The sequence below is a fragment of the Alexandromys fortis genome, unplaced genomic scaffold (genome assembly GCF_014885135.2).
Source record: "Alexandromys fortis isolate MF-2015 unplaced genomic scaffold, M_Fortis_MF-2015_v1.1 scaffold_152, whole genome shotgun sequence".
Classification (NCBI taxonomy): domain Eukaryota; kingdom Metazoa; phylum Chordata; class Mammalia; order Rodentia; family Cricetidae; genus Alexandromys; species Alexandromys fortis.
In genome coordinates this window covers 2772909-2786044 of record NW_026068045.1, presented here as the reverse complement: position 1 = coordinate 2786044, position 13136 = coordinate 2772909, and the positions used below count along the sequence as shown (strand labels likewise).

The 13136-nt window shown below is 48.5% G+C and overlaps 1 long non-coding RNA gene across 1 annotated transcript; it reads left to right on the top strand.

Moving 5' to 3' along the window:
• Positions 1-2262: 2262 nt before the first annotated feature.
• LOC126516163 (uncharacterized) lies at positions 2263-8907 on the top strand. The gene is made up of 3 exons (XR_007596028.1): positions 2263-2564; positions 3586-3734; positions 7533-8907. It is a non-coding gene; the product is annotated as an uncharacterized lncRNA (long non-coding RNA).
• The last annotated feature ends 4229 nt before the right edge of the window (positions 8908-13136 follow it).

Genomic DNA, 13136 nt, shown 5'->3' with positions numbered 1-13136 from the left:
ATAGATCTCATCTACATGGGAAGTATAAAAAGACAAGATCTCCTGAATAAATTGGGAGCATGGAGATCTTGGGGGAGGATTCGAGGGGAGGAGAGAGGCAGTGAGGAGAGCAGAGAAAAATGTAGAGCTCAATAAAAATCAATAAAAAGAAAGAATTCAAGGTTAAATAACTGGAACTCTGGACTGTTGTTTTCTTTATTCCAGGAAGGCAGACGTGTTGAAGGAAAATTAGCATAAGCAGGAAAACAGAAAGATGACGATTTATAATTAATCTAGCCAGAAACATTGTAGTGCTTCTGGTAAGAGCCAAGGGCTGGCTGCTGGAAACTGGATGCACTGTGAAGAGGCTCTTGTTCCCCCCCCCCGCCCCCCACTTGGGACTGAGAAGGAAGGCACAAGTCCCAGACCTGGCTAGAGAGGCCCATGGGGAAGTTAAGTCTCTGTGCTGCCCAGCAGCCTGGTCATCTAGGTGACCGGTGGGCCTGAGGACTCCAGCTGTATTAGCTGAGGGGCAGCCTAGGTCGAAGGCGCGGGCAGTTCCCAGGGACGCCACCTCTTAGGCCGCCTTCTCTGCTGGTGGCCGGGGAGGGGGGGGGGGCCTTCCTGCCAAGGTTTCCCAAGTGCCGGGCTTCTCTTTTAAATGTTCTTTGAGAAATGCCGATCTCTGTGAAATCAGATGGGGAGGAAACATTTGCCAGTCCTAACGACCTTTTGATTACTGGGAGGATTGTCAGAATGGAGGAGGCAGAGAAGCCTCTTTTGCTGATATGTGAGGCTCCCAAGCCGCAAATGTGAGCCTAGCTAAGAGTCCAGCTTGCCGCTCAGCCCTGGGATGCTGTGGGACTTCCGGCTTTTCTTGTCCCTGCTGACAATCAACAGCAGCAGGTGCGGCAAGTACTAGGTACATCGGTGTGTAAAAGCAAAGAGGCAGGGGCTGAGGAACACCAACAGGCACAAGCCAAGCCCCCCCCCCCCCGGGACGTGACCTCAGCTGCTGCATTTAATCTTCTTGGCCACCCCTCGACTTTTTTTGTTTTGCAGGTGGGAGGGATGCCGCCAGCTAGTATCCACCACGTCGGGCGCAGCTCATTTTTTCTGTTCCTGATTCAGTGCACTCTCGGCAGCACAGGGCACATTCTCCCAAGTCCCTTGTTCCCAGGTTCCAGGACCTTGACAAACGCTCAAGGTCAAAGTTCTCAGGGATAAATCCCTGTGCTTACCTCAAAATGGCTGTCATTTAGGGGGATGACTTTTGTTTCTAGGGTCCAAATGGCATCAAAGGCCTCCAGGAGTGATCTTTGGACTTCACCCCGCTTCCATGCATATCCAGACCATCTTTCCTATGCCCCTCAGATGTCCTTGTGTCCTCTGGCGCCCTGCTACACCGCACCAAAGGTCGTTTAAACACTAAGTATAGCAGACATAGAAAAAAGTGCCAGAGAGCAGTCTGTGGTTTGATGGGAAGTGCTCCCTGAAAGCTCATGTGTTGAAGGCTTCATTTCCAGTGCTGCAGCATCAGAGGCCAGTGACCTGGTCAGGGAATTCGTCCATTGCCTTAGCGGGATGGACTGGAGGCACAGAAGATGGCGAAGATCAGCAGGAAGCAAGCTGCAAGACGGCGTGCTTACAGGGCGGTTTTGTTTTCGTTTTATTTTGTTTTCTTTTTTTATTTGTTTTTGTTTCTCCAGACAGGGTTTCTCTGTGTCATGCTGTGACTGTTCCAGAACTCCCTCAAGTAGACCAGGCTGGCCTGGAATTCACAGAGATCCACCTGCCTCTGCCTCCTGAGAGCTGGGATTAAAGGTGTGCGCCACCATCGCCCAGTTTTAGTTTTTCAAATCCAGGATTTCATCTAGTTCAGGCTGGTCTCAACTTCACTGTGTAGCTGAGGCTGGCGCGGAACTCCTGATTCTCCTTTCTCAGCCTCCCAAGTGGTAGGTGGGAGCCCACATACCTGGCTTTGAGGGCATCTTGTCTCCAGAGCTCCGCCCCCATTGTATCACTTACTCACTTTTTTCTGTTTTCAATTCAGCTAGAGGTTTATTGTTTTTACTGTCTTTCCAAAGGATCAACATCAGGCTTTTTAAGATGTTATATAATATAATATTATCTTTGCTCTTGTCTCTATCTGTTCATTTTCCTTTTTCCCCAGGTTGACCTTGAATTGGCTTTGAAGCCCAGGTTGTTTTCAAACTCACTGTGAGCCTCTCGCCCCAGCTGCTGAGTGCTGACCTGGACAATGGGATTGGTATGCTTGGCTCCTCTCTGCTTTATTTGGAATTATTACGTTATTCTTTTTAACTCTTTAAGTTGTGTGAAACTCATTTTGAAATGGGGTGTTTTGTGAATGTTTTGTTTTTCATATTTAAAACGCTCATTATGATTTATTCCTTGATTTTGCAATCATCTATATGTCTTCGTTCCTGGAGGGAATTCTTTCCGTTATGATTTCAGTTTTGCTCAGAAAATATTGTTTGCACGCTTCCACTCCTTTAAGATGGTCTGGACTGTCCCTAGGATCCCTTCATTGGATGGTCTCCGTCCATGGCCCAGGTCCTACAATAGTAAGCACTACTGATTTCATGATTATTGGGTCATTTGTATGTTCTGTGTCCTTTGTGTGTGTGCTTGATCTACTACATACTCAGAGATGTTCGTATTCCATGCTGCAGTTGTGTTTGTCTGTGCTTTGTAATAATTCTGCACTCCATTCTGCATGCTTTGCAGTCACTATTAAACGCTTACACACTTAGTGACCAGGGGTTTAGTTTGATGAGCAGATCTGAGTTTGATACATGGAGACTTGGCTTGTGGTGGCCGCTTGTAACAGCAGCGCTCAGAGAGGCAGAGATGAATGACCCTTGGAGCCTGCAGGCTGGCCAGCCTAGTCTGTTTGGTCTCTGAGAGACCTGTCTCAAAACCAAGTTGGACAGCACATGAGGAATGACAGGCAAGTTTATCCGTTGGCCTCCACAAGCTTGCACACATGTGTGTGTTAGGTCATAAAGCAGACCCCCAAATGGCAGTGCTGCTGACAATGTCCCAAATGATGGCCCTGGCCCAACCCAGGCCAGTTTCTTATTGGGTAAACAGAAACATAAACTCAGAAACCTCATGATGTAGGTTACTGTTTGCCAATAAAGCCACTACTTCCCTTCTCCATACCTAGGTCACCTACATTGAGGAAAGTGCATCTAACTCCCAATTAACGACAACAGCCGTATCAGCTCAAAGTCCCCCATCTTGCTGACTACCATATAAAACCCATTTGCTTTCCTTCTGGACTGCAGCGCTCTCTCTCTGCTCTTGTGGGACAGCCCGGCCAAAACACTTTGTCTCCCAATAAACTGATTTTCTCCCGAAGGGGTGGTATAGTTGGTTTTGCTGTGCTTACTGACAGCGTGTAAATGCAAAAACACACACACAGGAAACTGCACAGATACAAGCATGCATATGTGTACACACGGAAATATAGTGCGTTTAGAATTGTTATACCTTTTTGTGAACCCAGTGCTTTTTACACCTGCTATTTATGTAAATGTGATCACTTTCTTTGGATTAATATATTCTTGTATCTTTGAAAAGTACTTTATGAGCTGGAGAGATGACTCAGCAATGAAGAGCACTGCTGCTCTTCCTGAGGACCCAGGTCTGGCTCTCCTTACCCAAATGGCAGCTCACAAGCACCTGCAACTTCAGTGGATTCGATGACACTAAGTACACAGATCGTATAGGTAAGCATGCAGGCAAAACCCTCATACACATAAAATAAGAACAAAACCAACGTTACAGTGCCACGCCAGCACCGGTTGGATACTGAAACTGGTGTGGGGGGGGGTGGTGCCGGGATTGAGATGTGGAGGCTTTAGTGCAGGGAGGAAGAGCAACCTTTATTTTGCCCTGAGCTAGAGCCCTTTATACCTTTAGGCAGCTGGCCGGAGACATGCTGAGTAGTCAGAGGTCAAGATCAGGGCATCCTATACTGGGAACACTTCTGCAGAAAACCACCAGCCAGAAAGCGCACAAACATCTTTGTTGATTACAAGGAAGTTTAGCTGTCGGTCAGGGGGAGTGAGGGCAGCGAGATCACAACTCCTCCCTTTTTATTTTATCAAATAAACGGTGCCTATCTTAGGTTACTTTGGGTGGAATACCTTGCCCATCATAGGGAATAGCCCTCTAATATTCCCTGTCTTAGGTGGCATCCTGCCCTTAAGGTATTGCCCATCCGTGGCTACCGCTTATCCAGCATCTGCCGCCAAACTTGTGTGGATTCAGGCTGTGCAACCATCGCTAGGAGTGCCTGTCGGGTGGCACCCATCTGATTCTGACACTGGCGGCAGAGCCGACAGAGGATCCCCTAAACCAAGTATCCCCAGGACTGACAGCGCCAATGAGCCAGACCAGTGCTGCTACCATCCCTCTACTTTAGCCATCCAGGCCCATTAATCATTGTCTTGGGCAGGCTCAACCTGGGCGGAATTTAGGGCCTGAATAGCATGCACTAACTTGGTGGTAAAATTAACAAAAGCAGTATCCCAAACCCCTCTCATATGATGGTTGAGTTCCATAACAGTAGCAGAAGCATGCAATACAGTGCCAGGAGTAAAGCACATAACATGATTAACTGTTGAAAAGTCCAAAGATAGTCCACTTGCTCCTGAACTAGAGCCACTTGTTGGTTCAACCAATTGAATATGTCCATTTTGAATGTCCAAAGCATTGCTGACTTTTTCAGCCAGCTGTCTAACAGTCCCAGTTCTTTGCATAGTCTGGGAGAGAGCAAATCCGGCAGCAGTAGCTGCGGTTGCAGAGATGGCAATAATGGCAACCATGGTTGCGGTGATTCCAAGGTCCCTCTTCTGCCGATACTGTACAACAGGGGTGTGCCCTATTAAGCTTCCTCCTTAGCTGGCCAGGCATGGCAGCAGGAATCCTCACAAGGAGGGCACTGTCTTCTGTGGTACAATTGCTGAAAGAACAATTAAGACTCCCCTCCTGGTTAGAGCCCAACCCACTCCATGTCACAAAAGGAAGGATGACAGTAAAAGCAGATGGAAAAATTCCTTCCAGTTGTGCAATTTATTTTCAGCTCCCGGCGATTGACGATCCATTTCCAAACTGGGAAGGGCATCAATCAAAGCTTTTTTAGCTGTGGGGGTAAGTTCCCTAGGGGACAAAGGATCCGGGTCCCCTTATAACACAATCAACACAATAACATACATCTGTACATATTCTTTCGTTCTGAGGCCTTCAATTCACCCTCCTGTCTCCTCTTTATTACTTCCCTACTGGCCAGCCTTCTGGAGGGCATCTCTCAGAATGTCTCTGGGGATGAAGAAACACATACTCCTTTTAATCTGTCTATACGCTGTCTCTTTTAAACTTACTCCTTTTCTTCCATTCCGTTTGAGGCCTTCAGTTTACCCTCTTGCCTCCTGTTTATTACTTTCCTGCTGGCCAGCTTTCCAGAGGTGTCCTTCAGAGAGTCTCTAGTTCCCCATCTCCACGGTGCCTCCTGTTGCGGTGCCTGCACCACCCAGAACCACTATCAGGCAGGAGTCTGGGGTGAAAATACACATAACACACATACCATCTTCAATCCACCCTCACCATTCCCGAGGGCGATCTCTCAGCTTGTCCCTAGTTCCTGATCTCTGTGGGACCTCCACTTGTATCATCCATACTATTACCTGTACTACGGTACTATGTCTGTAGTTCGGTACTATGTCTGTAGTTCAGAGCCTGTACCACAGGACCATTCTCGAGCTGGGCAAGGGCCTGGAGATTTAAACACACAAAGACACACAGACAGAGACGCAGACAGTATATTACAGCGCCTCTTCATTCTGTGTTAGACATGTCACTTGTTAATGACCATGATTGTGCGAATACATTTCACAAGAGCCAGCTGTTGGAACCGTAACTGACAGCGCCATAGCACTGAGCGTGGGGAGGTGCTGAGGCCTGAGGGCTCCGGGCTTGCACTATTGCATTGCTCCTCTGCCGTCAGGGCTGGAAGCCATGGCCAAGAGGATACTGCCAGGTGCCTGTGCCTTGGTTTTGGAGTCCTTACCCTCCAGCCATGGGCTGATATCTGTCACACGAGTGGCCCAGCCTCTGGTGCTCTGTGAGAGCAGTACAGACGAGCCATGCCCCTCCTCACGCTTCTTCTGATAGACATGGTACTTTAGGTGTTAGTCTCGATGGTTGTCTTCTTCTACCACCCTTGCTTCCCATGCTCAAGGCACCTCCAGAGGGGATTCAGAAGTCCCATATTTTTTTTTACTTCCTTGTTTTTGAAAACAAAATTTCTTTGCATGACAGCTCTGGCTATCCTGGAATTCACTCTGTAGACCAGGCTGACCTCAAACTCACAGAGATCCACCTGCCTCTACCTCCTGAGTGCTGGGATTAAAGGCCTGAGCCACTGTGAGCATTTTTGTTTGCTTGTTTTGTTTTCTTGCAAACTAACTGATTTATTGTTAATAAAACGGTCTGGGAGAGAAAACAGCACTCGCTGAGGGTGAGCACTATGGACAGTGGGTATGTGGGGGTCTGTGTGGGACCTGGGTCACTGTTTCCAGAACAGCTCTGTCCACCACTGGGGCAGAGACAGGATCTAGGCAGCTGGTGGAGGTCAGCTCCGCTTGCCCTGGCTTGTTTGCAGCAGGCCAGCGAGGGCAGTCATCACTGAACTGGTGGAGAGCAGGTCTACTGGGGGCTTGAACTGAGAGAGGCCCAATTTTCTTGTTAGCTGAGTTTGTGTTGTAAGGAGGACCACACTATGTAGCGCAGGTTTGCTTCAGACTAGGGGTGGGATTGCAGGTGTGTGCTGTCATGCCCAACTGTTGCACCCTGGGTGACCAGACTTGTCCTAGAAAGCTGGTTCTGCTCTGACAGCATGCTTCACGCTGCAGGAGACCGCAAATCCTTGTTTAAATGGCCGGCTATGCAGGAAGCTTCCTTCAGAAGTTGTAGTGGCCCAGAGGGTGTGTCTTCGAATACCAATGACCAGCTGTTTGTCCAGCCACCAGCTCTCTGCCCAGCAGTTTAACCCCAGTTCTGACACTAACTGCCTACAATTAGCACAGGCTCACAGGAGGCCCCCACACTAGGTGACAGCGCCAAGTCCCAGGATCCCCACTCCTGACACCCTTAGGTAGTTTTTCTTTCTTCCCTCCCTCCTTCCCTTCCCTTTCTTCCCCTTTGAGACCCCAGGGTCTCAACAGTGTAGCCAAGGCTTCCCTCGAATGTGATGTGTTCCTAACCCAGCCTCTCCGGGCTCTATAATTCTGTAATTACAGGCACATGCCACCATGTGGATGGTTTCTTTTCTTTTCCTTCATCCCTTCTCCCTTTCCTCTCTCCTTCCCCCTTTCCTTCCTTCCTCCTCAACCCCTCTCTCTCTCCTTCCTCTTCTTCTTTTCCTCCCTCCCTACTTTCTCATCTCATTCTGCAGTACAGGCTGGCTTAGGTCACTCTGTGGCCCATGCTGACCTCAGTCTCATGATGATCTATTTCCTGCTCAGCCTCCCCAGGACGGGAAAACCATGTGAAGTGTAGCTGTGTTTCCCCGGCTCGTCTTGAACTTCTGTGCTCAAGCAGACCACCTTACCTTCGCCCATTGAGTAGCTAGGACTACAAACGTATGGTACTGTTCCTGACTTTCAATATTTTTCTAGAATAGCTCACAGAATTCACAGACTTAAATTTATTGTGAGGGATGTTAGAGAGGATACAGGGGAACATAAAAGCACACACAGTTAAGTCCTAGGGTGTTGGGGGGAGTCCTATGCGGCTGGACCATGTGGAGGTGTTCTCCAGTCAGGAAGCTTGTCAAGCCCTTCACTTGGGGTCCCACAGATGATTCACCATGTAGGCATGTCTCCAGCCCCCTCTTTTTCCCAGAGGGGGAGCAGGCTGCTAACTAGACATGGCCTTTCTGGTGAGCACCCCCATCCTGAAGCTCTCCAGGTGCTCAGCATGACACCCCTCATTATAGTAAAGGAAACTCTTACTGCCCAGGAAATTCTCTGGAATTTAGGGGGCTTGAGTCAGGAACTAGGATCAAAGATAAAACAGTAGAAAAGAAAGTTGCTATAGGAAGGTACAGCATTTAGGATCTCCGCCAGGAACCAGGGGCAAGGACCCAGTGGGCACATAGGGTCCCTCCGTTTCTCCTGTACTCTGGTCTTTGATGGTTTGGACTTCATCCTCGTGTTCCACACAGCGGCTCTTCATCACACCAGGTCTTCCGAAGCCCAAGGACCTTTCTGGAGCTCCAGCTTAAGCTTTGGATCTGTTAGGTGATGAGGCACCCTGATGGGCTTCAGTTGGTTATGGCCACCAAGATCAGGGAGCGCTGTTCAGTGGAGGAGAGAGAAAGATGAATTCATCAAAGAAAACCGTGTCCAGAGGGTTGGGGTTAGGTGCTGTGGAGGCTGTGAGTGGCCTCTGACTTTCTCAACCATATGCTCAGAAGCAGAGCTGGACACATCGATCCCTCTCGTCTATGTTTGCTTCGTGGGTGGTGAGTGTTTTCTGTTTGGACTGAAACCAAGCAGGGGTCTCTGATGCCACATTTGTGAGTCAAGTAACCATTTCATTGTTATTCTTAGGGAAAATCACTAAGAAATCAATTGAGAGTCAGTTTGCTGGGGCTTCTAAACGCTGGAGTTCAGACTAAGCTGCGTTTCTACCTTCTCATTCCAAAAGGTGAGAAGTGAGGAGGGCATTTCCAGAAAGGCCACTAGAACCGGAGCTTGCAGGCACCTACCAAAGGGACATTTCCCCGGACGAGTGACTGAAGCGTGGGTGCCCCGGTGTTCTCGAATATATACATATATGTACCTGACTGGGTGTGGATGCCCTGGTGTTCTCTAATATATACATATATGTACTTGACCGTGGTGTGGGTGCCCCTTTGTTCTCTAATATATACACTAATATATACATATATGTACTTGGCCATGGTGTGTGTTCCTTGGTGTTCTCTAATATATACATATATGTACTTGACTGCTTTTAAATGAGACCCAGGGCCTAGAAGTAGAAGGCAGGACAGATTTGGAAGGTAGCTTTACCTCAGTAAAGAGGAAATTGCCTGTATGTTGTGGGAGGAAGTCCCTTTGTGTGTGTTTGGCTTTTATTGGTTACTGAATAAAATTGGTCCGGCCAAATGACTTAGCAGAGTAAAGCCAGGCGGGAAATCTGAACAGAGATGTAGAGAGAGAGTAAGGGAGAAGCCATGTAGCCAGCTGCTGCAGGAGACAGACGCCCCCGCTGGAGCTCGCGGAACTTTGCAGGTAGGACATGACCTGGTGGTAATGCACAGATTAATGGAGATGGGTTAGTTTAGGGTATAAGAGCTAGCTAAAAATATGCTTAAGCTATTGGCCAAACAGTATTGCAAATAATATAGTTTTGGTGTGGTTATTTTGGTTCTGGGAGGCCAGGAACGAAGGAGCAGCCTCCGCCAACACCTGTAGGCAGCGGTAACATATTATGTGCATTGCTCCAACTCCAACCCCCACCTTTGGGCTTCCAAGAGACAGGCTGCATTTTTATGCAATTAAGTGTAACTTATTTCTAGAAAAAAAGTGTAGATTTCAAATTCAAGCTGCAAAGAGATGAAGTTAACGTGGGCTAATCTCTTGTTCCTTCCAGCGGTGGTGACTGCAATGAACACCATTGGCCTCTTCTCTCATGCTGAATATACATCTGCATCATTTTAATAATCTCATTTCCCATCTCCTAACAGGGAGGGATTCTTATAGCTTTAAGAGTATTAACTCTGAACTCCTTTAACTGATGGCCCCCAAATGACCAACATCTCTGGATTTGAAATGAATGGCAGATGAACGGCAGTATCACACAAGCACACCTCGGCTCTCTGAGGGAGACGGGGCTCGAACCCGGGTGCCTGTGCTGGAAACAGAGCCTCTTCTCTTTAGTAACGCCACTAGCCAACTACGGAAGCTAAGGTGAAGGTCTGGGTGGGGCAGGGTTCACTGTGCCGGCACAGAACATCCTCAGAGCCAGGTGTGCTAGCACATGCCCCGCAATCCCAGAACTTGCAAGATAGACAGACGCAGGTGGATCATGAACTGAGGCCAGTGTCAGCTACGTGGGTCAACCTTCACTCCCCGCAGGTCTCAAGGGGACACAACACAGCTTCCATCTTGTTTCTTGTATTTCCCAATGAGTTTAGGAAAGTTCTTCCTCTTGAACTTCTACTTCCTACGTGAAAGCTGATGTGATGGTGAATTGTTATCACTTGATGGGATTTAGAATTGTGTAGGTTACAGACTTACGAGATGTCTGTTGAAGGAGTTTCAAAAGAGGTTTTACTGAGGAGCAGGCAGAGCCATTCTAACATTGGCGGGGCTTCTGGACTGAATGGAAGGGGAAAGTGAGCTCAGCATCATCATCCATCACTTCTGCTTCCTGACTGTGGGTACAGTGGCTGGCCAGCAGCTCAAGGTCCCGCCTTTCCTACTTTGATAGGCTGTGCTCTCAAACCATGAGTCAAAGTAAGCCCTTCCTTCCCCAAGCTTGTCAAGTATGTTGTTATAGCAACAAGACAAGAAACCAGTACACGTAGCAAGGGCTGTGAGCTAGATGGATGGGCAGCCTGTTCTCATCAGCACCCAAACTTCAGGCCCAGCACCTTGTGGCTTATTTTCTTTATGGGCATGAATGTTTTGCCTGTGTCTATGTATGTGAACCATGTATGTGCCTGGTGCCCAGAGACCAGAGGAGGGTGCTGGATCCCCTGGGACTGGACTTACAATACAGATGGTTGTGAGTTACTATGTGGGTGCTGGGAACTGAAGCAGGGTGTCAGCAAGAGCAACCAGTGCTCCTCCCTACTGAACCACCTCTTTAGCACCCTCTCCCTTCTCTGCTTTTGACAGCCATATAAATGGGTCCTTTTGTGGATGTTGGGGCCCTGTTTCTCTTCTTGCAAACTGTTCTAGTCCTACTGGACTGCAGGAGTCACTGTTACTCACGACCCCTTGGATTCTACAATTAGTAGAGTTGTCTGTTTTGAAGAACTGGGGCCACCTTTGCATTCTAATGCTCTGTTTTTCCAGCACTGAGTTATATGTAATATAATAACGGCTTTTTTAAGCGTAAGAGATGGAATTTTATTTATGGTTGGATGCAGTTTTGAAAAGATAAATGAATGGGTTACATTCAGTGACATACTTGCCAGCAAGGACAGCGTGTTATTGTCAACTGTTTTCCCCACCCTCACCCAGAGGAAAGGCCAAAGACAGACATGATGTCCAAACTGGCTTTGCCGGCAGAAGCCAAGCAGCTAGACAGAGAGCCACTGAGCTGGAATAACCTGGTGGCATTGTATGCCTGTGCAAGCAGCGCCTGAATGCAAATCAGCGCAAGCTTATGGGCCCAGAATTAAAGAAAAGGATCAAGCTGTGATCACCCCACCATCTTTATAGCAAGCTTCCTTGCCCCCCTCCATAGCCCTCTCCTCCCAGGCTCCAACTGGATGAAAGCAAAGTTGGGGACCTTGGGGCCAGGCTGGGCACAAGTAGGTACCCAGTTTGTTCTCATACAGCCAATCTCAAGCCAGCTGACCCTTAGAAGCACCCGCGGGACCCAAGAGCTACCCTGGATGTCCTGTTGCATCTACAGGACTAAGGGGCCCAATGCAGGAGGGTGCTTGTCTCTGCTCAGACTGATGGAGCCACTGCCTGGGGCTTTATCTGAACATAGATGCAGGTTTGCCCCTGGTGGGCAGCTGGGCTAGACTGAAGCCCCATGGGGATGAACTGGGTCAGCACTGCTATTAGTCAGGGCAGCCTTGGTCTTGCTGTAAAAAGCAATTTTCCAGAGCTTGCTTTTCTTCTTCCCTTTCTTCTTCCTCCCTCCCTTCCTCCCTTCTCAGCTAAGTTGAAAATTCCTCCTTTAAAATTCCTGCTTAAAAGGCTGAGAAGGGGGCTCAGTGGGTCAAGTGCCGCCAGACAAGCTGGCTGCCAGAGTTCAGATACCCAGCGCACACATAAATGCCGGGTGGGCTTGGCACGCACTTAGAATTGCAGTGCTGTTGGAAGATGCAGACGGGACCCTTCGAGAAAGCCAGCTAGCCAGACTAACTGAAACGGTGAGTTCTGAGTTCAGTGGGGAGACCCTGCCTCAGTGAACAGACAGTGTGGAGAGAGACTGAGAAGTCTGTGGGCATCCGCCTCAAACCTCCCCGTTCACACGCACACATGTGCCCACACATATGAACATATACATACACACATCACACCCCTACAGATGATTTTAAATTATCCTGTCAATGCTGGACACAGTGGCTCATACCTGTGACTGGAGCCCTCTGGAGGCTGAGGAGCGTTAAGCTCAAGTGGTCTATAAAAAATGGGGGGGAAAACCGAGGAAGGAAAGAGATGAAAGAGGAAGAGCTGCTTCGTTTTAGGGTTCGCGTGTGTTGTGCCCTCTTGTTTAGTCACAACAAACTTCAAAATTGGTTTGAAGAAGTGCATAATGCTGTCATATCACACCGGGACATGCCACAGCATGTGAACACACATGCTCTTCAGTCTCCATGCAGGAGTGAGGAAGGCCACGGACTGAGCCCCTTCCATGCCACACTCCCATCCCCTTTGCAGAGAAGAAAATGTAGTCTCCGCCAGATCCGCCGACTTACTAAACGACCCTCACTAGCAGTCTGATGCCCTCAGCTGGTTAGCACGAATCCAGGGGCTCACCCACTGCTAGCCACACGGAAGCAGCTTCTGGTTCGGCACCATCGGGTGTCAAGGTCGCCCAGTCCATTTGACTCTTACCTCGAGTCCCTTCCTGCTCAATTGTCTGTGCCTCGTTTTCCCACCAGGATAATGGGTATAATATTTGACACCCTCTCTCCCAGGGTGACAGTTTACTGACTTCTGAGGTCCTTAAACGAAAGTGCTACTGTCTGTGAGCATAAACGAGACTGCTGAGTAACCACAGAGTCAGAAAACACATCTGCTCAGGAGTCTTTAGAAGAGAACTCTCGGCAATGAGCAGTGACGGAAATAGAGCTAGGTGAGTTTTTGAAAAACCTTTTGGTCAAAAACCTAGAAAAAGTCCCAAATATCAAGTCCTCTGCATAAAAGCAC